Source organism: Cavia porcellus, unplaced genomic scaffold (genome assembly GCF_034190915.1).
Source record: "Cavia porcellus strain 051 isolate PalLab524CR breed Dunkin Hartley unplaced genomic scaffold, mCavPor4.1 scaffold_26, whole genome shotgun sequence".
Lineage (NCBI taxonomy): Eukaryota > Metazoa > Chordata > Mammalia > Rodentia > Caviidae > Cavia > Cavia porcellus.
This window is the reverse complement of record NW_026947509.1, coordinates 20,544,098-20,553,955: the sequence shown is the minus strand read 5'-3', so window position 1 is coordinate 20,553,955 and position 9,858 is coordinate 20,544,098. Positions and strand designations below refer to the sequence as shown.

Genomic DNA, 9,858 nt, shown 5'->3' with positions numbered 1-9,858 from the left:
ATCCAAGATGTCTCCCACTAGTTCTCTGTATGACGCTGAAGCCAGCATGTACTCAGGGTCTGCCCAATTTCAAGATGTCTTCCACCAGCCTTCCCTACAGGGGGACTCAGTGATGCCACCGAGCTGTAGGTTCTGCCTAACTCTAAGATGGCTGCCACCAGACTCTGTGTTATTGATGTCCCCGTGGTGGCGGGCACTGCCCAGTTCCAAGATGTTCTCTGGCCAACCCCAGCAGCCACGGGGACCCCAGTACTCACCAAGGTCCAGCGCTGGTCCTTTTCCTGGGTCCACCACACACCATGCTGCCCAACTTTCCCACCCTCCTGGCAAAGCGTGGAACGGTGAGAAATCTGCTTAGCGTTTGGCTTTAGAGCTCCAGAGCCTTTCATGATCTCCTCTGTTGCAGCAGGGCAGTCCTGGCTGCTTCTTGGGGCCCCAGGTCTCAGTTTCCAGCAGTCACCAAAAGCCAACACAGCTTTTCCTGTTGGGTCCACGGGTCAGTCTGTTGATTTAAAGGTGTGGGATTTGCAGCTTCCCGTTATCAGCCTTCACAGTCTCAGCACGACTTTAAATCCTCCAGCTGCACTGTCTTGATTAATAAGAATAATTATCCATTTGTCTGGCCCTCTCCATGTTGTCATAGTCTAGCTTCTAATATGATTTCTCCAGAGAGACTCCCTGCCCCATCCCCTAGCAAGCCGCCATTTTCAAAAAATCTTATTGTAGGTATTTTTAAATTTCATCTGCAACCCTTTGATTGTTCAGGAGGTTACTATTTAATTTAATCCATGTGTTTAAGCGGGGTTTGCAATTATTTGGCATTAATTTCCAATTTAAGTGCACTATGGTCTGATAATACACATGGGATAATTTCAATCCCTTTAGATTTACTTAAGAATGTTTTATGTGCTAATATGTGGTCTATTTTGGAGAATGTCCCATGCACAGCTAAGAAGAATGTGTATTCTGATGTGGTTCAGTGGAACACTCTGTAAACATTTACTAAGTTCATTTGCTCACAGGTTTGTTTCAGTTCTGTTATTTGTTTGCTGAATTTTTGTCTAGTTGATCTATGTCTTTGTTGCAACAGGGTATTAAAGTCCTCTACTATGATTGCGTTGTTGATTAATTGGTTTTTCATACTTATTAGTTTTGTCTTATATAGTTAGGTACTCCTATATTTAGTGCATATATATTTATGAATATTTATTAGTTTTGTCTTATATAGTTAGGTACTCCTATATTTAGTGCATATATGTTTATGATTGTCACTCTTCTTCTTCAATTATTTCCTTACCAAGTATGTAGTGACCTCTTTTATCTCTTTTCTTCATTTTGGGTTTGAAGGTTCCATTGTCTAAAATTAGAATAGGTACCCATGCTTTTTTCTGGGTTCCTGTTGCATGGAATATTATTTTCCATTGTCTGACTTTTAATCTATAAGTTTTCCTTTGAGTGAAATGTGTTTTTTGTATATAGCATGTTGTTGGATCCTTTTTCTTGTCTATCAATCTATTTCTTTTTATAGGTGAATTGAGACAACATTGGTGGATACAAGTGATGTGTACTGGCTCAACGATGTAATGTTATTTTCCTGCTGTTGATTTTCTTCCTTTCCTCCTTGTTTAATTGCTTGCCCTGTCTGGTGGTTTGTTTCTGTTCTTGCAGAAATTGTAGTCATTTTTATCTCTATGTGGTACATCTTTCAATACTCTTTCAAGGGTTGGTTTGGTAGATAGGAATTTCTTCAGTTATTCTTTGTCATGGAAGTATCTTATTTCTCCATTAAATTTCAAAGGAAGTTTTTCAGGGTATAGCAGTGTAGGGTGAAAGTTGTTTTCTTTCAGGGCTGGCAATTCTCTCCAGGCTTGTCTTAACTTGAAATTTTGTGTTGAAAAGCGTTATGATTCTAATGTTTTCTCTATCACCTTTTAGTATTCTGTTTTTATGCTGAATGTTTGGGATCTTAAAAATGTCTGGATGTAGACTTATGTTGGTTGTGGTGGTTTGGCATTGTATATGCCTCAGTTATCTGCATTTCAGATTCTTTCCCTGTGTTTGGGAAATTTTCTACTATTGCTTCTGTGAAACATTTTTTGATGTTATTCACATTGACACCTGCATCATTGATACCTGAGAGTCTATATTGTTTCTCTTGGCATCATCTTGAAGCTGTTGAATTGTCATTTCTTGCTGCCTTGTTGATTGCTTTTTTTGCACTGGAGTTTGACCGTAGGACCTCACCTTTACCAGGAAAGTGCCTGAGACACTGAGCTATATCCACACTCCCTGCCTTGCTATTTTTAAAAGTTCTATCCTTTCATGATCATTAGCTGTGATCCTGTCCTCAAGTTCCTAAATTCTATCATCGGTTACATATAAAAGGTTTAACAGCTTTCAATAGAATTTATTGATTCTTGGATATCTGTTTTAATTTATTTCATGTTTTCTGCTTCTTTCCCATATTGTTCATTCAAGGTTTCAATGAGTTTCCCATGCCTCTGCACTTTTTAAATCTATGTCTTCTCTAGCTAGGTCTGAGGTGAAAGTCCAGGGTCAAAAGTAGAGGTGTGGGGTCCTAAGGTGGGAGGGCTGGGGTTGAAGTGGCCCCCCTCTGAAGTGGAGGTCTATGGTCTGAGAGACCAACTGCTGGCTTTTATCCTCACTTCTGCTTTGGATTTTTGCATACCACTAGTCCTGCTTACCCATAATTTGCACCCCAGATAGGGCCTTGCTGTGTCATAAAAAGGAAGATGAGGTGAACATATTCCCTGAGACTCTCATCAAAATGATTAGATAATCAAAATATTCAAGAATAGGAGAAGAGAAGTACCGATGATGATACATGCATGGGATAATATACTCTCAGGTCAGTAAAAGTAGTGTTTTAGAAGGCTGCTTAAAGACATGGAGAAATTTGTATCCTCTAATGTTTGTATCCTCTAATGTTAGGAAATGTACACTGCAAAATGATGTATATAATTTCATGATAATTGTGTGTGTGTGTTTGTGTGTGTGTGTGTGTGTGTGTGTGTGTGTGTGTGTGTAGGGGGAAAGGACAACGTGTACAAGAACTTTATGTGCCTCATTTTTACCTTTTCATTATCTAATATTTTCTATAATGGAAATGCATTCATTTCATAAGAAAACAATGGAGGGCTCATCATCTTTATAAGTGGCAAATACTATGGACCATAGTTACAGAGAAAAGCTAGAAGCTTAGTGAAAGTCATTTCCTATTCTTCCAAGGGACATGGGTGAACTACATGTCTGCACTGTCCAGCCTCTGTCAGGCAGGTGCAGTGATGCTATATTCCCAGTCCTGTCTGGCCTCCTTTGAGGTTAGGTGTGTTGTGTGACTCTTGTAGGAAATGGATATGAGTAGAAATGATGCGGGCACCTTCCAGCCCTGAACCATCGCATTCTCCTATGCCTGATCTCATAGACTCATCTCACCCCAACTAGCTTTGTAGCAGATAAATTTGAGAAACTTGGAAGCCATCTTTTGGGGAACTGAGTCTGGGTCCCTTAATTATAGATGACTATGTAATTTATTGTGCAAAGCAGGAGAACTGAGAGTAAAAGGGGAAATCTCCTCATCAGAAACACTCATTTTAGATGATGGGTGAAAAATAGACTACTGGGTTAAATTTTGTCTGTAAAAATTTATCTCTGACAGAAAGCAGGACTACAGTATACATGTATAAACTTACTTAATGCATCTTTTTGACAAAATCTTTTTAAGAACTTTAATAATTATAAAATTAGGAATATAGGATAAATTCAAAGATAAAGAAGAGACATTATCAGCCTTAATCCCACCATGCAACTTACCACTGTGAACAGAGATTCATCTATCTTTTTATTATTGCATGCATTATCCTGAATGGGTATCAGCATGTAGAATACTTGATCATTTCCCACCTACACTAATTCCCCTTTCCATTTGTCTTTATTCTTCTTTAATAACCTCTCCTCTACTTTCATGTCATTTTATTTATTTTCCACATTTAAAAGAAGACATGTTATATGTGTCATTCTGATTCCTACTTATTTTCCTTAACACGATGATTTCCAGTTTCCGGAAATGATTTCTTATGGCACTGTGCCTCAGTGATACTCCAGTGTGTATATATGTCACATTGTGTTTATCCATTAATCAGTAGACAAGGGCCAAGGTTATTTCTATGGCTTAGTTATTGTGAATTGCACTGTAAAAAGTATAGGTACACAGGTACCACTAGAGTATGCTGGATCTATATTATTTCTACAATATTGTATAGTTTTTAATTTTTTGAGGAACTATAATATGTATTTCCATGGTGACAGTCCTAATCTACATTCTTACCCAGTGCTTAGAAGCATTTATTGTTTGATAATGATTATGACTGGAGCTAAATGGAAACTTAATGTAGTTCACTCAAGTCTAAAGATGTTGAATACACTTTTATGGACTTCTTCATCATTTGTTTGTACGTTTTGGGACATATCCACAAAGTTCATCTGCCCATGTAACAACTGGGTTTTATTTATTTATTGATTGGATCTTGGTATGCAGTTCAGGCTAGCTTTGAACTCACTATGTAACCCAGACTGGCCTCAGACTCACAGCAATTCTCTGGCCTCAGCTTTCTGAGTGCTTGGATTACAGGCATGCACCACCAGGACCAGGTTGTTACTTTTTTGGTGTTAAAATTTTGAATCTTTATGCATTTGAATATTAACCTTCTGCTAGAAGAGTTGCTCACCAAGATTTTCTCCCAAGTTTTGATGGGTGTTACTCTTCACTCTGTAGATTCCTTTGTTGTGCAAATGTTTTGAAATCAATGCAATCTTCCTTGGCAATTGTTGCTATTATTCTCTAAGATATTCCACTCCTGTAACAGGAAGTCTTTTTGACGTTGGGATCACTTGATTAAGCATAACTATTATGAGTTTTTTTTGTCACATACACTCAGGAGTAGACCTGCTTGAGTGATATGGGATCCTAAATAAGCTCATGTAGGTCACAACTGTCTCACATCTGAAGTGCAGCAGCTTGGAAGTTTGTAGGTTGAAATTCATCCTGGTTGGGCTGCCTTGTGTCCCCTCCCACACCTTTAAACCCAGACTCCAGTGGCCACAATCGCGTCATCCCTGGCTATGAGCACCTGCATGGCTCTTCCAATATCACACATTGCTCTTTTGGAATCAAAAATATCATATATTTGACAGTGTTGTGCACAACCAAGACAGAATACACAGAATTTAATGTTTTTCAAAGTAAGATTTCTAGTGGATTCCCTATATAAATCTATTTGGGTTAAGCTGACCTGCACTGGTTGAAGGAGAGAACTTAGGGATGTTTAGAGGAAATTTCTCATTTCTCAGAGTTTTCCAAAGGTGAGACCAGAGCCTATTATATATCTGCTACAAAGAGACAGAGATCAGAAGAATGTTTGCTGATAGAGGGATAAGTGATCCTTCCTGTCCAGCTTCCCTGGACTGACTCACAGGATGATTTACATGCCTGTAAGCAGGGAGAGACTGGATTCCAAGGCCAGGCCATGATGAAAGGGCTGAGGCTGCTCTGACTTCATTGGAGGTGATGCCTGAGGCCTTGGAGAATGCTGGATTGGAACAGGGCACAGCCAGCCCTGCCCAGGTAGAAGTGGAGAGTTCCAGGTTTTCTGGAACTGTCTGATACAGGGGAATCACACAGAGTTGGGAACTTGCAGGAGCTGGAAAGGAAAGGAGCTGGTGGTCAGAGGAACTCAGGTGGAGACAGGGGCTGGTGTGCAAAGGACAGGCAGCGAGCCTCGAGGTGGACTGAATTTCATGCTGGCCCAGGGCAGGACAGGAAATGGGCCTGAGTTGTCCTGAGGGCCATCTCAACCTCCTAAACAGGAAAAACCTGACCCACTGGGAAGAGCAGTTCTCAAAACAGGAAATTGAGTACCCTGGGCCTCCTGGGTCTCTACAGTTACCCCTCTTCACATCCCAACTGTATTCTCTGCCAAATTGTTGCTGGCGCAGAGATGGTAAGGCATTCCTAAAGCACAGAGATTTATATTTGGAAGTTGAAGTATAAGGACATGGGACTGTATGTGAGATGACACCTCCTAATGCTAAAGATACTAGAGAGCTGAGGATTAAGCAAAATGTGCTGGAGTAATCAATAAGAAAATGTATGGGATGGACTTAAGGGAATAGGGAGAGTGGGGAGAAAAGAAGAAGCCACAGCCAGAATGGCCAGCAGTGCAGCTTCATGCTCAACAGGGTTCAGGGGATAAATAGGACTTCAGTCACAGTCATTCTTTAAATCCATTTATTGTCACTGCACAGTGGCTCGTGCTCACAGGAGGCTTCCTCTGCCTCAGTAAAGATGATGAAGCACAGAGGAGGCCAATTTTATGTCTGCTGTTAGAAGTGCCCCATGGTCTTCTTTATCCAGGGCAGGTAGTGGGACACCTTCATGAAGAATACTGGGGGTGTCTCGTCCTTTGCTCCATTGGACAAAATGCCTTGGATCATGTTGTTACACACAAGGGGAGTCCCAGAATCACCCTGTGGACAAGAAGGAAAATATGGAATAGGCCTCTTCCTGGTGATGGTCTTTGAACCTCTGTCAGGGGGCTGTGATTATGAGATGAGGGCAGGGCAGGCCTGGTTGCCTCCTTCAGACCAGTGGCTTTAACCTAACTCTGACTTTCCAGTTTTAACCTATCTGAATCTTTCTGTGCAACCCTAGAGATACTAGGTGATTACACAGAATTTGGTTAACTGCTGTTTCCCCCACTTCTACTCCTATCCACCAAGGGAATGGATTAAACACTGAATTGCTGGGGAACCTAGGCTGTCAAGCTCTGGACCAGAGCATGGGATATGGCCACTGTTATCTTCCCATGAAGTTTCTCTTTCCCTGGTTCTGTCTCTATAGGCAGTGGAAACCTCCCCTCAGAACAGATCTTCATTTCCTTTGGGTCTCCCACACAAATCTCAGTGAGAGCAGAGTAGGCATGGATGGCAGATTTGCATTCTTGTTCATCTTGTACTGTCAGATCCACCTCTTGCAGTGTAGTTGGCAATGAATCATTCGATGGGGTGGTTTTCCCCCAGCCTGCCACAAGGCATGTGTCACCTGGGTTCACCTGGCTCATTGCCTCATGCAGTCTGAGGGGCTGCACAGCTTTAGTCTGTTTGGCCTTTCTCTCCAGCTAATGGGGAATAAGCAAGAGAGTCCAGATAAGCCTGTGGTATAGACCCCATAGACCCTGGACCTACACATTGGGATGGCCATGAGAGGGCAAGGAGGAAAAGAGCAGATTTCCACTGGGAGCGACAACCCTGTATGAGAACAGAAAGATCAGCAGGAAGGTTTGCCTCACCTCCAGCAGCATGATGTCATTGGAGAACCTTCCAGGAACATAGTCTGGGTGTGGGATGGCTCTTTTCACACGGATGACCTGCTGGGTCTTCTCTTGTTTCTTGATGTTGTGGGCCCCAAGGATGACATTTATTGAGCTGCACAGAGAGGAGCATGGGTTTAGGTTGTGAAATAACAGAAGAGCTGTGCAGGGCAGGCTGCACCTGCTGTGCTTGGCAGTGTGGTTGCTATGTCTTGTCACCTGTGTCATTGTTCTGTACTGTCACTGTCTGACTCTAAAACTTACCTCTTCTATTTCTCCACCTTTGATTTTAAAAGTCTTCTTTCCTTCTTTAAGGCATTTGGAACCCTGTTCCTTTCTCTGAGCTACAGCTCCCAAGTGCTTTTTAATTTATTTTTATTTTTGAGACAGGATCTCACTAAGTAGCTAACTTACCATGACTGGGAAGAAACATTTTTTTGGACTTTTATTCCTACATGTTTGCAGTACACAAGGACTGCATTCACTGTAAGAGATTAGTACGTGTGCCTAAGACATTCAGTTTCCTTCTTTTCTCCCCTTCCTTCATCTCCCTTTTACTTTTCCAGCCTCAGATTCATTTGGCTCAGAATACTTGATAAAGTTAATTATCATACATTCAGATACTGAGCTGAATTTTTGATCCTTTTGCTTTTCTTACTTTCTGATGAGCTCTTATGGGTTTGTGAACAGTATCCCAGGAGCTCCTAAGGCTACAGTCCCCGTGGAAGATAGAGTTTCCTGTTGGTTCTTTCAAATGTGGGCTGGTTGCTCCTCCTCACCTTCCATTACAGTGTGCAGCTCTCAGGACAAATTTCTTTCATACCAGGACACCACCACATCTGTGCTTCTTCTTTTCAATCAGATGCTGGACAAAGGCCATATAGGGATAGGAGTGGGGCTTGGCCTCACGACCCCCGATGATCTCTGAAAGAAAATCTGAAGATGGGGTGGTTGAGAGCAGTGTGGTCTAGAGAGAAGACTGGGGAAAGTGAGGGATGTAGATGGGATCTGGAGTGCTTTGTACCCAGCAGGAGGAACTCATTTTAGGTTCCAAGGGCTGCATGCCTTGGAGCCAGAATGACTTTTTCTAAACCTTAAGTCCTCTGTTCCTGTTCTGAGAAAGTCAGGATAGTGCTGGTCTTCTACTTCCTACCTTGGACACATATGTGGAGGTGATAAGGTCTGCTGAGTGATAGAAGAGTTCCATAAGATACTGGGAAGCTGCCTTCATTCCTGCTTTTTCAGTGAGTCTTTCCAATCTCTTTGAGCTTCTGATGATTTCCAGATTGGTGGAATTTTCTAACAGTCTACCTATGAGATTATGAATTTGGATTCTCCAACATCCTGATGGTCTGGATCTAACACAATCTGTGTTCTCAGGAATTGTTCTAGGCTGTATATCTGATCTGTTATCAACCTTTCATCAGTGCTTAATGGGGCAGTGTAGTGTGGTGGGGTTGAGGACCATAAAAATTTCAAAAGACAGAGGTAGAGAAGATCCTTGAAGTGATGCTGCAAAGACCTAAGGTGAAGCCAAGGTAATGGAAAATTGGATGCAGTCATCATGCCACCTCTGACTCTAGCTGCACCCTGATCGTCTCTTCTGGGTTGGGTATGGGATGGTGGGCACTGGATAGTGCAACTGGCTCCTGTGACACCTCTCCCCCACAGGCTGTTGGTCTGAGCTGCCTGTTCTGGCTTTAAGTACCAGGTTTGAATAACTTACTTTTGTTGCTTTACATTTTCTTGAGTTTGTTTTTGAATGTTTTTCTGAGGACAACTCACTTTCCAGGTAAGGCAGAAAACCCTGTGGAGAGCCTAACACCTAAAAAATTATCTGAGAACACCCTCCTTTTGCTGCCCTTTCCAGCCAGCTTTGGATTTGTGAGTCTGGGTTTGGAATTGGATCTGGGGCTCAGAAAACTCCTAGCTGAGACCTAGGAAAATTCGAAACCAAGGCTGGCAGAAAAGTCAGAGAGGATTTTGTGGGATGAGCTCAGATCTCTGGAGAAGGGATGGCCACTCACCTGTTCCAGCCTCAAGGGGCAGCAGAAAGCTCAGCAGGAGTAGGAGTGGTGTCATTTTCCCAGGAAGGCTGCCCAGGTCAGAGCAAACAGAGCCCCTGCAGTGCGATGAATGGGGACAAGTCCTGTGTCCTTGCTGATATCTTAGATGTGTGTTCCTCTGGTTTTGATGGGTGGCATCTTTCTAGGGAGGTTTATGAACATTTTCCGGATTGGTTTAGGTGAAAATGTCAGGGTCACCACTAACAGCTCTGTGGCTGAGTCACAAGGCACAGCAAGAAGAAAGCTCAAGATGTGGAGGTAGTTGAGGTTGTGCTGCATGCAGCTAGTAAAAGGGCAGAGACCTCAGAAACTGTCCAGGGTCTGAACTGAACCAAGCATGGCTCCTTTTAACAGCTCTGGTGTCTTTTCTCATTCTGCAACGATTGTGAGCAATTACTTAGCAG

At 42.4% G+C, this 9,858-nt stretch overlaps 1 pseudogene; it reads right to left on the bottom strand.

Annotated features, from left to right (window-relative positions):
* Positions 1–6,290: 6,290 nt before the first annotated feature.
* LOC100726048 (granzyme H-like) lies at positions 6,291–9,615 on the bottom strand (annotated as a pseudogene).
* Between the last annotated feature and the right edge of the window lie 243 nt (positions 9,616–9,858).